Below are 12596 nucleotides of genomic sequence, written 5' to 3'. Positions count from 1 at the left end.
AAAACAAGTGAGAGGAGAAATGAGACCATAGGACATTTTTAAACTTGCCAGTATCGATATATTTCTATTGGAAAATCACTTTAGCTAACCTCATTTGTTTTATTCCTTGTTTTATGATATAACTGATATAAATAACAATGCCAAGTGTAATTTTTTTGCTGTTAGAAGCTTACAAAGACTCCAACTGTATTAGACAAGTGTGAGAAATGAACATACTACGCATCTAGAGGTTATCTGAGATGCAGTGAATGGCTTTTCATGCCTCCTCAGTTCAGTTTAGTACAAAGGGCAGTGGCTTGGACTATTTCACCTCAGCTGGTCTGAGATAGCACAAGGTAGAAAACACCACACGATTCTGCAGCAAACAACTTTCTGTCTGAGAGCAAAGCAAGCAGCCACAGCTCCTGCACTGAAAACCTTTTGAACCACTTCAAGGTCTTGCATGTTCCTGCTGATACCATGAGAGGGCTGGGCTGTACAGCTATTCCACCACACTAGACATGCTCTAGAGTAGCTTATGGCCACGACCCAAGAAGACACATCCCATGGCTACACTTGTATTGTTCTGTCACAATTCCTGGTCATTTCTCCATCCCTCTTCTGAATAGGCAGAAATGTCAGCCCCCAAACCACAGATGAGCAAAGGTTTGATCCTGCCCCTCTGGCCCTTCCAGCCCTCAGCTCCCTGGCCATACATAAGGCTTCTCTAAAGCTACACTGGTACAACTTGTGTAAGGAGTTCCAGCCTATTAAACTATTCCCTGGGGAGTTTTTCTCACCTAAAAAAGTCGATAATGTCCTTATTTCAGTTAAGCATTCATTAGCTTTCTGTATGCAAGCCATTGAGTGGGCAGGGAAGAGCAGAAGGATGTGTATTGAGAAGACACAATGTTCTCCTCTGGCAATGTGGGAAGACTGGCACATCATAATGTTCAGGAATAATAATTGCACCTCTAGCACTTCCACTACCTACTTGATCAATGTTTAATAAAGATTTAACACACTGATGTTTTTGAAAAGTAACCACCAGTCCAGATACACAGCTTGTGAGGGTCAGGATGAGGGCAATGGAGGAGAACTCTTTAAAATGGCTGAGTAAGAAATTTGATTGAAAACAAAAAGAGTTGAAAAGCAAGTTACTATTTCTGACTTCTGCTATGGAAAAGCAAACCTCAAATTTTAAAAAAAGAATATATTTTCACCAAAAATACTGGGAAAGCAGGAATAATAATTGTCATTTGAGTGACTTAGGTTGCCCTTCATGCAGGCCAAGCTTTGTAGCCCAGTTGTACATTCTGTCATGCCTGAAGAAATCATTCCCATTCACTCATGCAAACCATTGCTTCTGGGGAACCTGGCTTGCAGGGCAAAATTGGGACATGAGGAAAACAAATGGCAGCTTTACCAAGGATTTGGCATAGCACTCCCAAACCAAAGGCACAGGGCTTGGCTGTACTACCTCTGTTTTCAATGAAAAGCACCTATTTCTGCCAAAATGCTATTGAAGTTCAAGTGATTATTTTATTATATCTTAATTGATTGAAAATGTTACCTCTCAATTTTTGTGAATTACCTTCCTTGGACCATTGGAGGCAATGATGGACTAATCTTTTTTCTTACATTAAAAAGGAGAAAATGTGGTGCTGTAGTACTTGACTGATTTTGCTAGACTTTCAAATCTAATAATAGCATTCTTCATAATTGATTTAGTCTTTCTCAATTCCACTTAAATTGGCTTTCTGCTTTAATTAAATCACAACATATTTTATGCCAAGAGAGAATTGGTCATTTTTACCTGCTGGTATAATTACAAAATATCACCACAATGCACAAGAGAATCCTGAAGTCTATAGTTACAAATAAGCTTTAGAGTTAATTTTATGCTTCTGTTTTCCCTCCAATATTTACAGCATATTTGCATTTTTGATATATTTTTTGCTGCTATGTTTTACAGTGTTTTGCAGATGGTCTTGCAATTCTCAGCATGCAATAATTGGAATTAAATATTTAAGGTTGTGCATAACTTCAGTTCTCTCTGCAGCCTTCAGAGTTCCCTGTAGAAGTCAGCATTTGTCAGCTCGGAACCTGCACTGGCACCAGCAATGACTGTGCTGGCATTGCCTCATACTACAGCAAAGACTCTCTCTAACCCCAGCTCATCCATAATTTCAGTGCATTTCATCCCATCCTCTTCACAGAAAAAACTTATCAAAGTCAAAAATGCTGCCCTACTTTTCCAGCCTGAGGAAGACGCTGTCTGAGAGCTGAGATTTTGATTTGGTTTCCACGCATCTCATGCACACCTTGGAGTGGCAGGTTTGGCTCTGTGTGGGACATTTGTATCTCGTGCCTCCAGTCAGACCAAGACCTCAGACTTCCCTCCACATGACAACAGGTCACACAAAACACAGAAGGAAGAGTTGCACAACCTGTCTCCAGGGCTCTTGAGCCTGGCAGGGAGGCACTGAAGGAGCAGGTTTCCAGGGGCAGCTGCTCTTCTTCCCTCTAGAGCCACAACAGGACAGGAGCAGGAGAGCATCCAAGCTCTCAGCAGAACCAAACCTGCAGCTGACACACACAACAGCTGAGACAAGCCTCTGCCTGCTGCTGTCCTGGGTCCTACTCCCTCCTGGATCTGGGTCTCCTCCTTAAAACCAGTTCTGGTGCTGGTGCTGAAGTTTGTTCATAAACTTCAGGATCCTTTTCTAACTAGTAGACAGAAAAGCCCTGTGAATGGCAGGCCATCCCATGCATTTATTCTAGAAATTTCAAAATTAAGTAAGGATCAAAAATTAAAAGCACTGCTAGTGTCTGTTAGAAATGTCTAGACTTTTCACTTCTCTCTCTGTTCCCTTATCTGACCATCTGTGCTGCTTTGAGATCAGAACTCTAGTTGTTATCTCCACTGTACACAATGAAATGGACCCTGGTAAATCTGCACGTCCCTCCCCCAACTATTGCCCTCTGCTATGTAAATGAAATTCCTTTATAAAGTTATTTTAATTATTATATGGTACTCTTACATTAGGCCTAATTTCCTTTCAACAGAGCCTCAAAAGAGGGAGCTCATTTACAGTCTTCTAAAGCACTTGTACTTCCTTATTGTCTGAACTCTTCTAATATGAGCACAACATTAATTATGTGTATCTGTATTCACTCATAAGCCTATAAAAATTTGTATCTACTCCCTTCCTGTTTTTTCTCCTTGTTGGATTTGTTGTTTTCTTCTCAACACAATCTGTTAGGGAACTGGTAAATCCTTTTACATCAGTACATGTTGCTATTTTCAACCTCAAATGTAACCACCTAAAGGAAAAGAAGTCCAGAAAGTAAAATATTCCTTTGCTTTTTTTTTTGCCTTTTTTTTTTGCTATACTTTTTTTTTTCCTAAACATAATTTAAATTTTTATCTAGCAGAAGGTAGGAAGAGAGAGTAATAATTTCTCTTAAAATATGAGAAAAGCTTAAAAACGTCTTAGGATTTATGCCTCCAAAGGGGTACTCACTCAAAATGCCCTATGTCTCAGTGTCAGCAGAGTTACATGCCTTCCCATTTGAACATCATCTCTGATTTGCCCTGTCTGAAAGAACAGTCTGTAACTTGGACATTCATTAAATAGAAGTGAGGAAATCCTTTTTATAATGCTGTGCACAGACACAGAAAATCATTCCTTGTGCATAATTGCCTATGAGAATTCAATTTTTTTACATGTTTTTGCGTACATATGTGTGTATATTGATATATAAATAATATAAATGTTATTCATGACTCCCAATAATAATACTACTACATATTCTGTATTCAGAAATCTCCAAGGGATGTTGTCATTGCAACAACATTGTTCCAACATGGTTGGAATAAGACAAGTGGAGTGGACAATTGCTAATGTCAATTCACTCTTCATGTGGAGATTTACTGACAATATAGCCTCTGGTAGCTTTCCATGACACATCTCTACCTACAGCTGCACCAGGTCTCTACACAAAAATGTAACTAAAGTCTTCAAATCGTGTGAAGGCTCACAGCATGAAAGCTAAGATCTGAAAATATTTTATGGAAATATTAAGTATTTTAAGGAAATATGGCTGTGCAGTAACTGGACCGGTTCAGTAACTGCTTGATGTAATCACATACATGTGGCAGTGTCTGTCTGGAGATATCTGTCAGTCTAAAATTAACTTGAGTTTTAATAAAAGATTGCAAAATTAAAACAGATAATTAAAGTCAAATGCAAAAAAGTAGTAACTTCTTAACTTCTAGTTTCTATCACTATGACAAACTAGTGGCAGAATGCAATCACTGATCCTACATTTGAAGTCACTTAGATGTTACCCACAACCTGCTGAGGTAGTAGCTGAAGGCAGAAGAAATGAGGTGAAGAATAATTAAGCAATTCACAATAGATTGTTGCTAGACATATACACAACATGGAACAAAAAGAAATCACATTAGCAAGAAGAACACATGGAGGAGACCTAGAGCTTCTCCAGAAAAATTGTCCAAACCTCTTCCTTTAAGTAATACTTGGGAGCACATTGGGTTTTAAGGCCTATTGTTCTCACATATTGAAATTGTGGGAACATTGACTTTCTTCATTAAGTCAGAGCTATAATCCATAAGACTGACAATAAAAATATTCATGGTACTTTGTCCAATTTTCAGCTGATTATCATCCTCTGCAAGCAAAGCTGCAGGAAGCAAAAAATTGAGTAACTCATTGAAAAACAGACCAAACTGCTTTTCTCTCACAAAATAAAATGTCCATCTTTGGGAACACACTGGCAAATTTAACTAAAAGAAAAGTATCTGTCCATTATCTGCTCTGCATATGACCTACTTCATTTATTATCATTTACTTGAAGTAAATTAACTTAAGCATTGCTAATTATCTATTTATGCCAATTTTATTTCCAATTATGTGTTTATTGAGCAGCACTGGGCTTGTACTCAAAAAATCCTAATTTAGTTTGAGAGTCACAACTCTTTTCAAAATTTTTGCAAGTCTGTCCTGTACTTCTTATGGAAGAACAAAGTTGTTCTTCTACAACTTTGCTATAACCATGTAGCATTATTAACTTGACAGGACTATTGGTGACCAGACCAAGCACTCATCTGCAGGGTGGCTCATGACATTTAACCTCTGGGCTCCTCTGCCCTGCAGCTCCAACTGGTCTATGACCAGCATTTCTCACAAAACTGGAGGGAACTTCCCTCCTGTGGGCCACAGAGGTCTCCAGGATCACCTGCAACACACTGGAGTGTTCCTCTCAAAATCCTTGGATTCATAGAATCAGCTAGATTGGAAAACACCTCTAAGGTCATTAAGTTCAACCATTAGGGTTCTTTCTGCAACAAGTCCAGACTTTTGGCCTGGGGGTACAAAACTTGCTTACAGATTTTGGTAGATTTGCAGTGAGGGAGACCCTAAGCCACAGATCCCAAGTATTTGGGAGAATGTTAAGGAAATATTTGAGAGAATGTTAAGGAAGCATCACTGTGTACTCTCTCTTATCTTCCTCTCTCACTCGAGTACCTGCAGCTCGACAAAAGGCAGGATAACTGGTCTGAAATGTATTTCTTTGCTTATGTTCATTAGGAATTACTGGCCAAAATCTGACATCTAGAATTCAGAAAAAGAATGAGGTGACATAAGTTTGCCTCACTCCCTTTTTCCATTTTCTTTTTGATATTCCAAGGAATGTAAATAACTCACTGGTTTTAAGAAATCAATGAAGACTTTCACGTCCCTGCAAGTAAATGAATGACATTTAGACTTTCCACTGTACAAGTTTGAATATCTGATTGATTTTATGCTGGACAATTTAGTTTAGGCAAGCAGTACTGCTAAAGTCTCATGCATCAAAACAAGAGAGACTTTCATTTGACATCTCCTGAAAAACAGAGTGAAACTGTCCAAACTCTTCAAGTGCACTTGGACTGCTTGACCTTGTAGGGGAGCTACTTGTATCACCCAGGGAAGTGCAGCATGAAGTGAGAGTGTGGCCTCCACTTTGCTATACCCTTCTACATGAATGATAAAAATTATCTCAGGAATGAAAGCACAGATTAAAAAACAAGTCCAAGATGTACTCAGAACAAGGGTGTTGGTAGTACATCAGCAGTTAAAGTTTACAAATTGTGCCAGCAGAAAAAAAGCGGTGCAGAAACACTAGTTTTCAGCTAAAAAACTTCCTGGGGAAATAAGGTTGGCAGTGGCTAAAAAATTTGTTCAGACCTTGTGCACATTAGAGCAAAACTGTCCCCAGCCATGTCAGTGACTCCAGGTCACTAAGAACTACAGCTCAATACCAAACTGATTGAATTCGGAGTTTTAAGATTAATTCTTTTTTTTCTGTCATTTGACTGGATTTTTTCACTTTCCTTTTTAAGGAGAAAGTTGGACATGAGTTTTATATTATGACAGCACCCTTCCTATGTGCTGATAATCAAGGTTTTGCAACTTCCATAACCATTTTTTCTTTTAGATAATAACCAAAGCAATAACAATTTTATCTGAAGAACATAAATACATTTGAGGTGACCAACAAAGAGAAAACAGCTTTTTATTACCTGAAATATTCTGCAAAGTTGTCAACAAAAGAAGAGTGGGTCGACTGAAATGCACATCAGTCAATAAAGCAACAATCAACATTTCAAATCACTCAGGGAAAAATACATTTAGCAGTGTCTGCTTTTATGAGTGGAAATTAATTCAGCTAAATTTCAGAGAGGAATAAATGGCCTTTTGTCAGGGCCACCATAGCCAAATCATTATTAGTTTCTGACTTCTAGCACGATGTCAAAACCCAGAACCTCACATGACATGTGAGTGCAGAGTCCCCTCAAACAGAGACCAAGGAGAGGACACAACCACAGCCAGCCCCTTCCAGAGCTGCATGGGGGCTACCCTGGTTTGGGTGAAAAAAAAGAAAACAGGGTGAATGTGCCAGCTGAAGTCCATGGCAAGGTGTGCTGCTGCCTTTCAAAGGAATGGCAAGTGGCAGATCAGTTTTACCAAACAAGAAGGGAGTCACAGGCATTATATCTCAGGAAAGCACGGGTTATGATCACCAGATCAATACAAGATAAATAACAGCATACCCCACACAGCCTATCTTAAATCAGTGCTGCCAAACTATGCCTTCTGAAGGAGAGCTAAAAATGACAGTGAAGGTTTTCATGTGGCTTTTGCTTCAGAGTGAATCCATTCAGCACGGGGTAGACATAAAGATCCTCTCAGAGAATCTGCTCTTATCTAGCAGCAGCACTCCTGCTCCTCCAGGGCTGAGGACACTTTGAATGCATCTGAGCAGCAGGGTCACTCAGGCATCCCTTCCCACAGAACACAGCCCTAATTTGAGGAGCATGCAGAGCATAACACAAGAGAAAATCACGACAGAATTAGACCCTGTGCCCCGCTCATCTCCCCAGACAACTCCACTTCTTTGTTTTCAGTGACTACTTCCCAAACTTTTCTGACAAATGAGTCATTACCTATCCACCCATGATTCTTTTGGCAGGAAATAAAAAAGCCTTGTGCAGTATCCATCACTCTGAGGGATAGCAGCAACAACTGAAAACAGCTGCTACCAAGAGGGTGCTGCTCACAGAGAGCAAGGGACCAGTGTACAAAGCCATGTGCCAGGCTCTCCCAGGCCACAGCATCTGCAGAACACCACCTAGAAACCCCCTCCTCTAACAGAGGGACAGGGCTGGCTCCCCAGGACCCCCCATGCCAGGTTTTTCCATGCTGGGAAAAGCTTGGCCACTGCAACTGAGTGCCAGCCAGAGCCAGATCTGCAGGAGAGCTGGTCCCAGCACTGCACCTGCACTGCTGCACACAAAACACTCACAGTTACCCTAATACAATTACTAACAACTACCTCAGACAGCAAAAAAGATTACTTTTATGCATTTTTCCTGAACATTTGAAGGAACCATCTCCTAAATACCACTTTTCCTTTGAAACTCTGAGTTTACCCAGGTAGCATCTCACTCCATGCCTACCTCACCCTGCCTGACCTCACTTTTCCCATCTCCATTCCCTCCCCCTTTTGTTTTCTCTTTCATCAATGTGCTTCTGCTTAGCATAATTTTAAAGTTAAGTTTTCATGTTAGTTCTTTATTAAGTATCTTGATCTAAGTTTGTTCTGTTGAAAAATAAGTAAATGGCATTTAGCAGGTCCGTTCCAACCCAGGCCATTCTATATTCCACTAAAATTCCCCTATATTTGCAATTTCTTGTGCAGAGTATAATCTGTGCTGTATCTTCCTGTCCTACCATATTGGTAGAGGCCCTAACAGCTAATTAAAGGTTTTTATACTTTTTCTTTTCTCTGTTTTCTCAGACACAAAGTTCTGATGTTTTTAGTAGCACCTGATTTTTATGGAAGACATCTCTTCCAGATAGACATTCTGGAAGCAGCAGCAATAATTTCTGACCTATTATGGGCAAATCAGCAGTATTAAGTGATCTTCAAAGCACTTCTGTAGATGGTACAAAATGTATATAAGCTGCTCCATTGGCAAAATTATCTACCTTCTGGTGCCATTACACAGAACAGCCTAATATGCATAATTACAGTAATTATGCAGAGTACAGCACAAACAAAAACAAAATTATATGCTGCTTCACACTGGCACTCTTTCAGACAGAAATTCATTTTCACATTTACAGTATTGCAAATATGGACAACATTATTACAGCAGAATTTGAACATAATTATGCATACCAACTCCACATTAAATTGGTGTTTTCCATCTCCAGTAAGTTGTAGGTAGCTGTTGTGATGTCTTTTTGATAGTACACTAAACCACCAAAACTTTAACAACACGTAAGTCCATCTCTGCTTTTCTTTCAACAGTATCACTGAAAGTATCACAGCATCTGTAACCACCTGCTGCCTTCAGGCTGACTCTGCTTTGCATAGCATACAGAACTAGTAGGAATTGCCAGCCATGAAGTCTTGACTTTGGGACAAAATAGACCTAAAATCACATCTTCAGGTAATTTTAAAAAGAAACATCCTTCCTTGTTTAGAATTTAAAACATACTTTTTTAAGTTTCTCCACACACCCAAAAAAAAAAAAAAAGGCAGGGTAATATTTTAAGCAGAATGGACTGTTTCATTTCAGTTCAATTATTTTTAAGTAAAATGAAAAGTTGGAGCCCAAGGTCTGAGACTTCCTACACTGCAGTAACAACCTGGATGAACACAGCTCTTTCCAAAACACAGATCCCCTACAGCCTATGAAAAAATTTCAAGCTACTGTTATTTTATGCCTATGGTTACATAAAAGGAGAATCCCTGTTGGGACACAAGACTGCTCTGACTTTAATCCTGCTACTTTGGCTGGGAAATGTCCCAGACCTGCTCCTCTGGTCAGCCCCAGCAGTTGGGCAAGGCCCTGGGACAAGAACAGGAGAGAGATGAGTATGTAAGGGTTGAGGGTACCTGGAAAGGACTCATCAGGCACCAGAGATAAGACACTGCTGTGACTGAAAGAGCATCCAGAACCCATCTAGACAAGCAGAAAGTGCTTGTAGTGCTGTGGTGTGACTGCAGGCAGCAAGCTGCTGCTGGCACAGAAAACCTGCACTTGGAAACTCAGTAGCTGGCAGAGGAAGAATAATGAGTGGCCCAGTTTAAAGCCTCCAGGAGAAGAAGGTTGATGCCAGTGGCAGTTTTGGAAGTCTTTTCCACCTGTTTGGACACCAGCTCTTTCAAAATGGTTTCATCCATCCGGGCTTTTGATACTTAGGAGAGGGAAGATGGAGGAAGAAGGATCATGGCAAGCAAGCTGCTGAGGAAAGCAAAACTGAATAGTTTGTTAAAGGTCTGAATTAGAAGAACAGTTTCCCACATTGTCACATTATGATGACCTCCTTCAGCTCAGAGTGGATTCACTGGCAGACACTAAAACCAAGACCAAGACCAGGAAAGGCAAAGATTGCTCAGGTGAGAGGGAAGCCATGAAGCCCTGCTGTGGGTCAGCAGGGATGGGGATGCTCAGATTTGTCCAGACTGATCAAACAAGGGAGAGGCAACCAGGCAGGCTCCTTCAGCCCTGTCCTGAAAGTCCCTGGTCTGAAGAACCATCTGAGCAGAAAAGCACTGTTTCTTTCCAGATGTTCCTCTAGTCACTCTGAGTAAAAGCTAAAATGCGAACATTTCTGAAGGAAACAAGGCTCTTTGTGTCTGCATCCAGGACTGTTTGTCTTCTGTTGTGTCTCTTCCCTAACCTTTTGTGAGCCCTTTGGACAACTTACATCTAATAAGACAAGCCAGAAGTCTCACAGTCATTAAGTTCCTACACATTTCCTGAAAATAGGATGTGAGTGGAAGAGAAAGAGCTCATTAATGCTGCCTGTGGGGGACAGGCTGGTGAACAAACTCCCACCTCTTTAGAAACCAGATTGCACACAAGAGACAGAAAGCAAGTGGTTACGAAAATCCAAAGTGTGGGGAAAGCTTGAGGTCTGCAGAGTACCCAAACAAAAAGATCAAAACCACAGAAACAAACACAAACTTTCCTTCTCCATTTGTTTTGACATTCAGTCTTATCACTGAGGGTGATCCAATCTATTTTAGTTTCAGGACCTGAAAAGATAAGGGGACCAGATGTATTTGTGCTTGGACTCTAAGTGTGCACATCTGTGAGCCCACATAAGCTTCATGGAGGAAGGAAACACTTCTCAAATAACATGAAGTTCTCATGTATTTTTAACTGCCCCGAGACTGGGGAATTGCCTTTTGTCATTTCTGGCAGTAGGTGACCATTGATAAAATTGATGGAGCCCTGGCTGTCAAGTGGACTGCCCTGCACAGGCAGGGCAACAGCTGACAAGAAAGGAAAAGAAGGATTTGCTTACCACAAAACAACTTAAAACTAGGTGAAAGCTTTATAACGAAAGCTGTGGCTCATGTATTAGCTGAATATTCTGCTTCCATGTGAAGATGTATCCAGCTGAACAAATCAGTTTTGACTCTTTGACAAAGTTATCTATTTAACACATTTGCAATCAAATAGCAGCCAACTTCTTCACTGTTAGTACGGTGGTGGGGCTTGCTTTTGTATGGCATGTTACATTCTGTATGGTCTCTGGATCTCCACCAAGTGCAAAGACTCAGGCCATCACTTTTCTTGGCAGAAAATATCCTAATTTTCCTAAAGTTCAAGGCTTAATTCCCATCCCTACAGTACTGTGGCTATATAATAATCTTAAAGTTGTCACTAAGGAGCTATGGCAATTACTTGAAGAAAATGACCTAAAGCAGCTTCTCAAACATCTACTTTTTTACCTTATATTCTTTTAATCTTAATAATCACAGAAACAATATATAAAAATATTAAAAGAGTGTAATATTTTAAATAAGGCAAAGGATAATTTCATTTAATTTCTTTAATGAAAAGATTTTCCAAATGTGTCCATTTAAAAGAAACATTTCCACTGCAAATACTTGAAAAATAAAATGCATTACATAGAATGATTTCAGCCTCTGACATTTTATTTCCATATCTGATTTATTTTATGGGACTGTTCTCTTCATTTTGCTTTATTCTATGATGTTTTTAGAATGAATTAACTTTATTTCCAGATCAAACCACCTCCCTAATAAGTTCATTTATCCTTTTGGATGCAGCACTGAAGTAAGCACACCCAAGCCAGACACTGATGAAGATTGCTCTGAGTGGGACTCCCTTATGTCCATGAGGCAAACTTCTCACAGTTGATAAATCTGGAATCACAGACTCTTCCCAGGAGGTAAGCTGTCTGAAAGTTGCATGGGATTTTGGTTTTTCAAAAGGACAAAAAGCAAAGCAACACAAGGAGCCTAGTTTGATTCATGAGAAAGAAACCCTTTCAGGAGCCTTCTTCCCCTGCAGGGGACCTGGGCTCTGTTCTCTGCACCAGTTGCCATGAGAAGATCCCAGCCACTCATTGAAAATGTATTCTAGGTCCACAAAGTCATAGACTGGCTGAGTTTGGAAGGCAGATCATCCAGTGCTCAGAGCAGAGTCAGAAAAGACAGATGCTCAGGGCTGTGTCCAGTCAGGCTTTGCACATCTCCAAGGGGTTTTGCCTCAGGGCACTTTTTCCTTTATATTCAACAACAGAAGAATTGGTGCACTCTACAACCTGTATCAACAAATTTGATAAAAGCAACCATCTCTCCCTAAAACATCACATCTCTTATTACATCAGAATGGTCTTTTCTACTACTGCTGCTATTGCTACCATAAAATTTCAATTTTCTTTTTTTGGACTTTAAGAGTAGGTTTTACAGATTCTTCACAAGTAATTAAAATCCCCTGACTCTTACATCTGCATATTTGAACAGATTGCCTCATATATTCTCTAAAACTACTATTAATCACATCTATTACCTGAAGATTTAAGCCTTCATTTGAGAGATCTATGTAGAGAGTAAGGAGGTACTTTTGGAGAGGAACATTTCTGAGCTGTGTACTTCTTCCATTAATCAAGGCACCAAAGGAAGAATCTCCACCAATACAGCTACACCAGTTCTCAGCAGGCAACAATCTCCCTTTAACGTCTATAAAGCATTTCTTATTTAATAATACCAGCTAA

The 12596-nt window shown here is 39.9% G+C and overlaps 1 long non-coding RNA gene across 4 annotated transcripts in view; it reads left to right on the top strand.

Annotated features, from left to right (window-relative positions):
- The window catches only part of LOC135293382 (uncharacterized), a 29246-nt gene that overhangs the window by 3043 nt on the left and 13607 nt on the right, over positions 1 to 12596 (top strand). The window contains exons 3-5 of one of the 4 annotated variants that reach the window (XR_010355473.1): positions 8866 to 9007; positions 11647 to 11768; positions 12398 to 12535. This is a non-coding gene — a long non-coding RNA (uncharacterized LOC135293382). Of the gene's footprint in view, positions 1 to 8865; positions 9008 to 9763; positions 10375 to 11646; positions 11769 to 12397; positions 12536 to 12596 lie in introns of those variants that run through there. The other 3 variants (XR_010355474.1, XR_010355476.1, XR_010355475.1) reach the window with 3 other exon arrangements.

The sequence above is a fragment of the Passer domesticus genome, chromosome 2 (genome assembly GCF_036417665.1).
Source record: "Passer domesticus isolate bPasDom1 chromosome 2, bPasDom1.hap1, whole genome shotgun sequence".
Taxonomy (NCBI): domain Eukaryota; kingdom Metazoa; phylum Chordata; class Aves; order Passeriformes; family Passeridae; genus Passer; species Passer domesticus.
The sequence above is the reverse complement of the archived record's forward strand: the minus strand, read 5'-3'. Positions and strand labels throughout refer to the sequence as shown.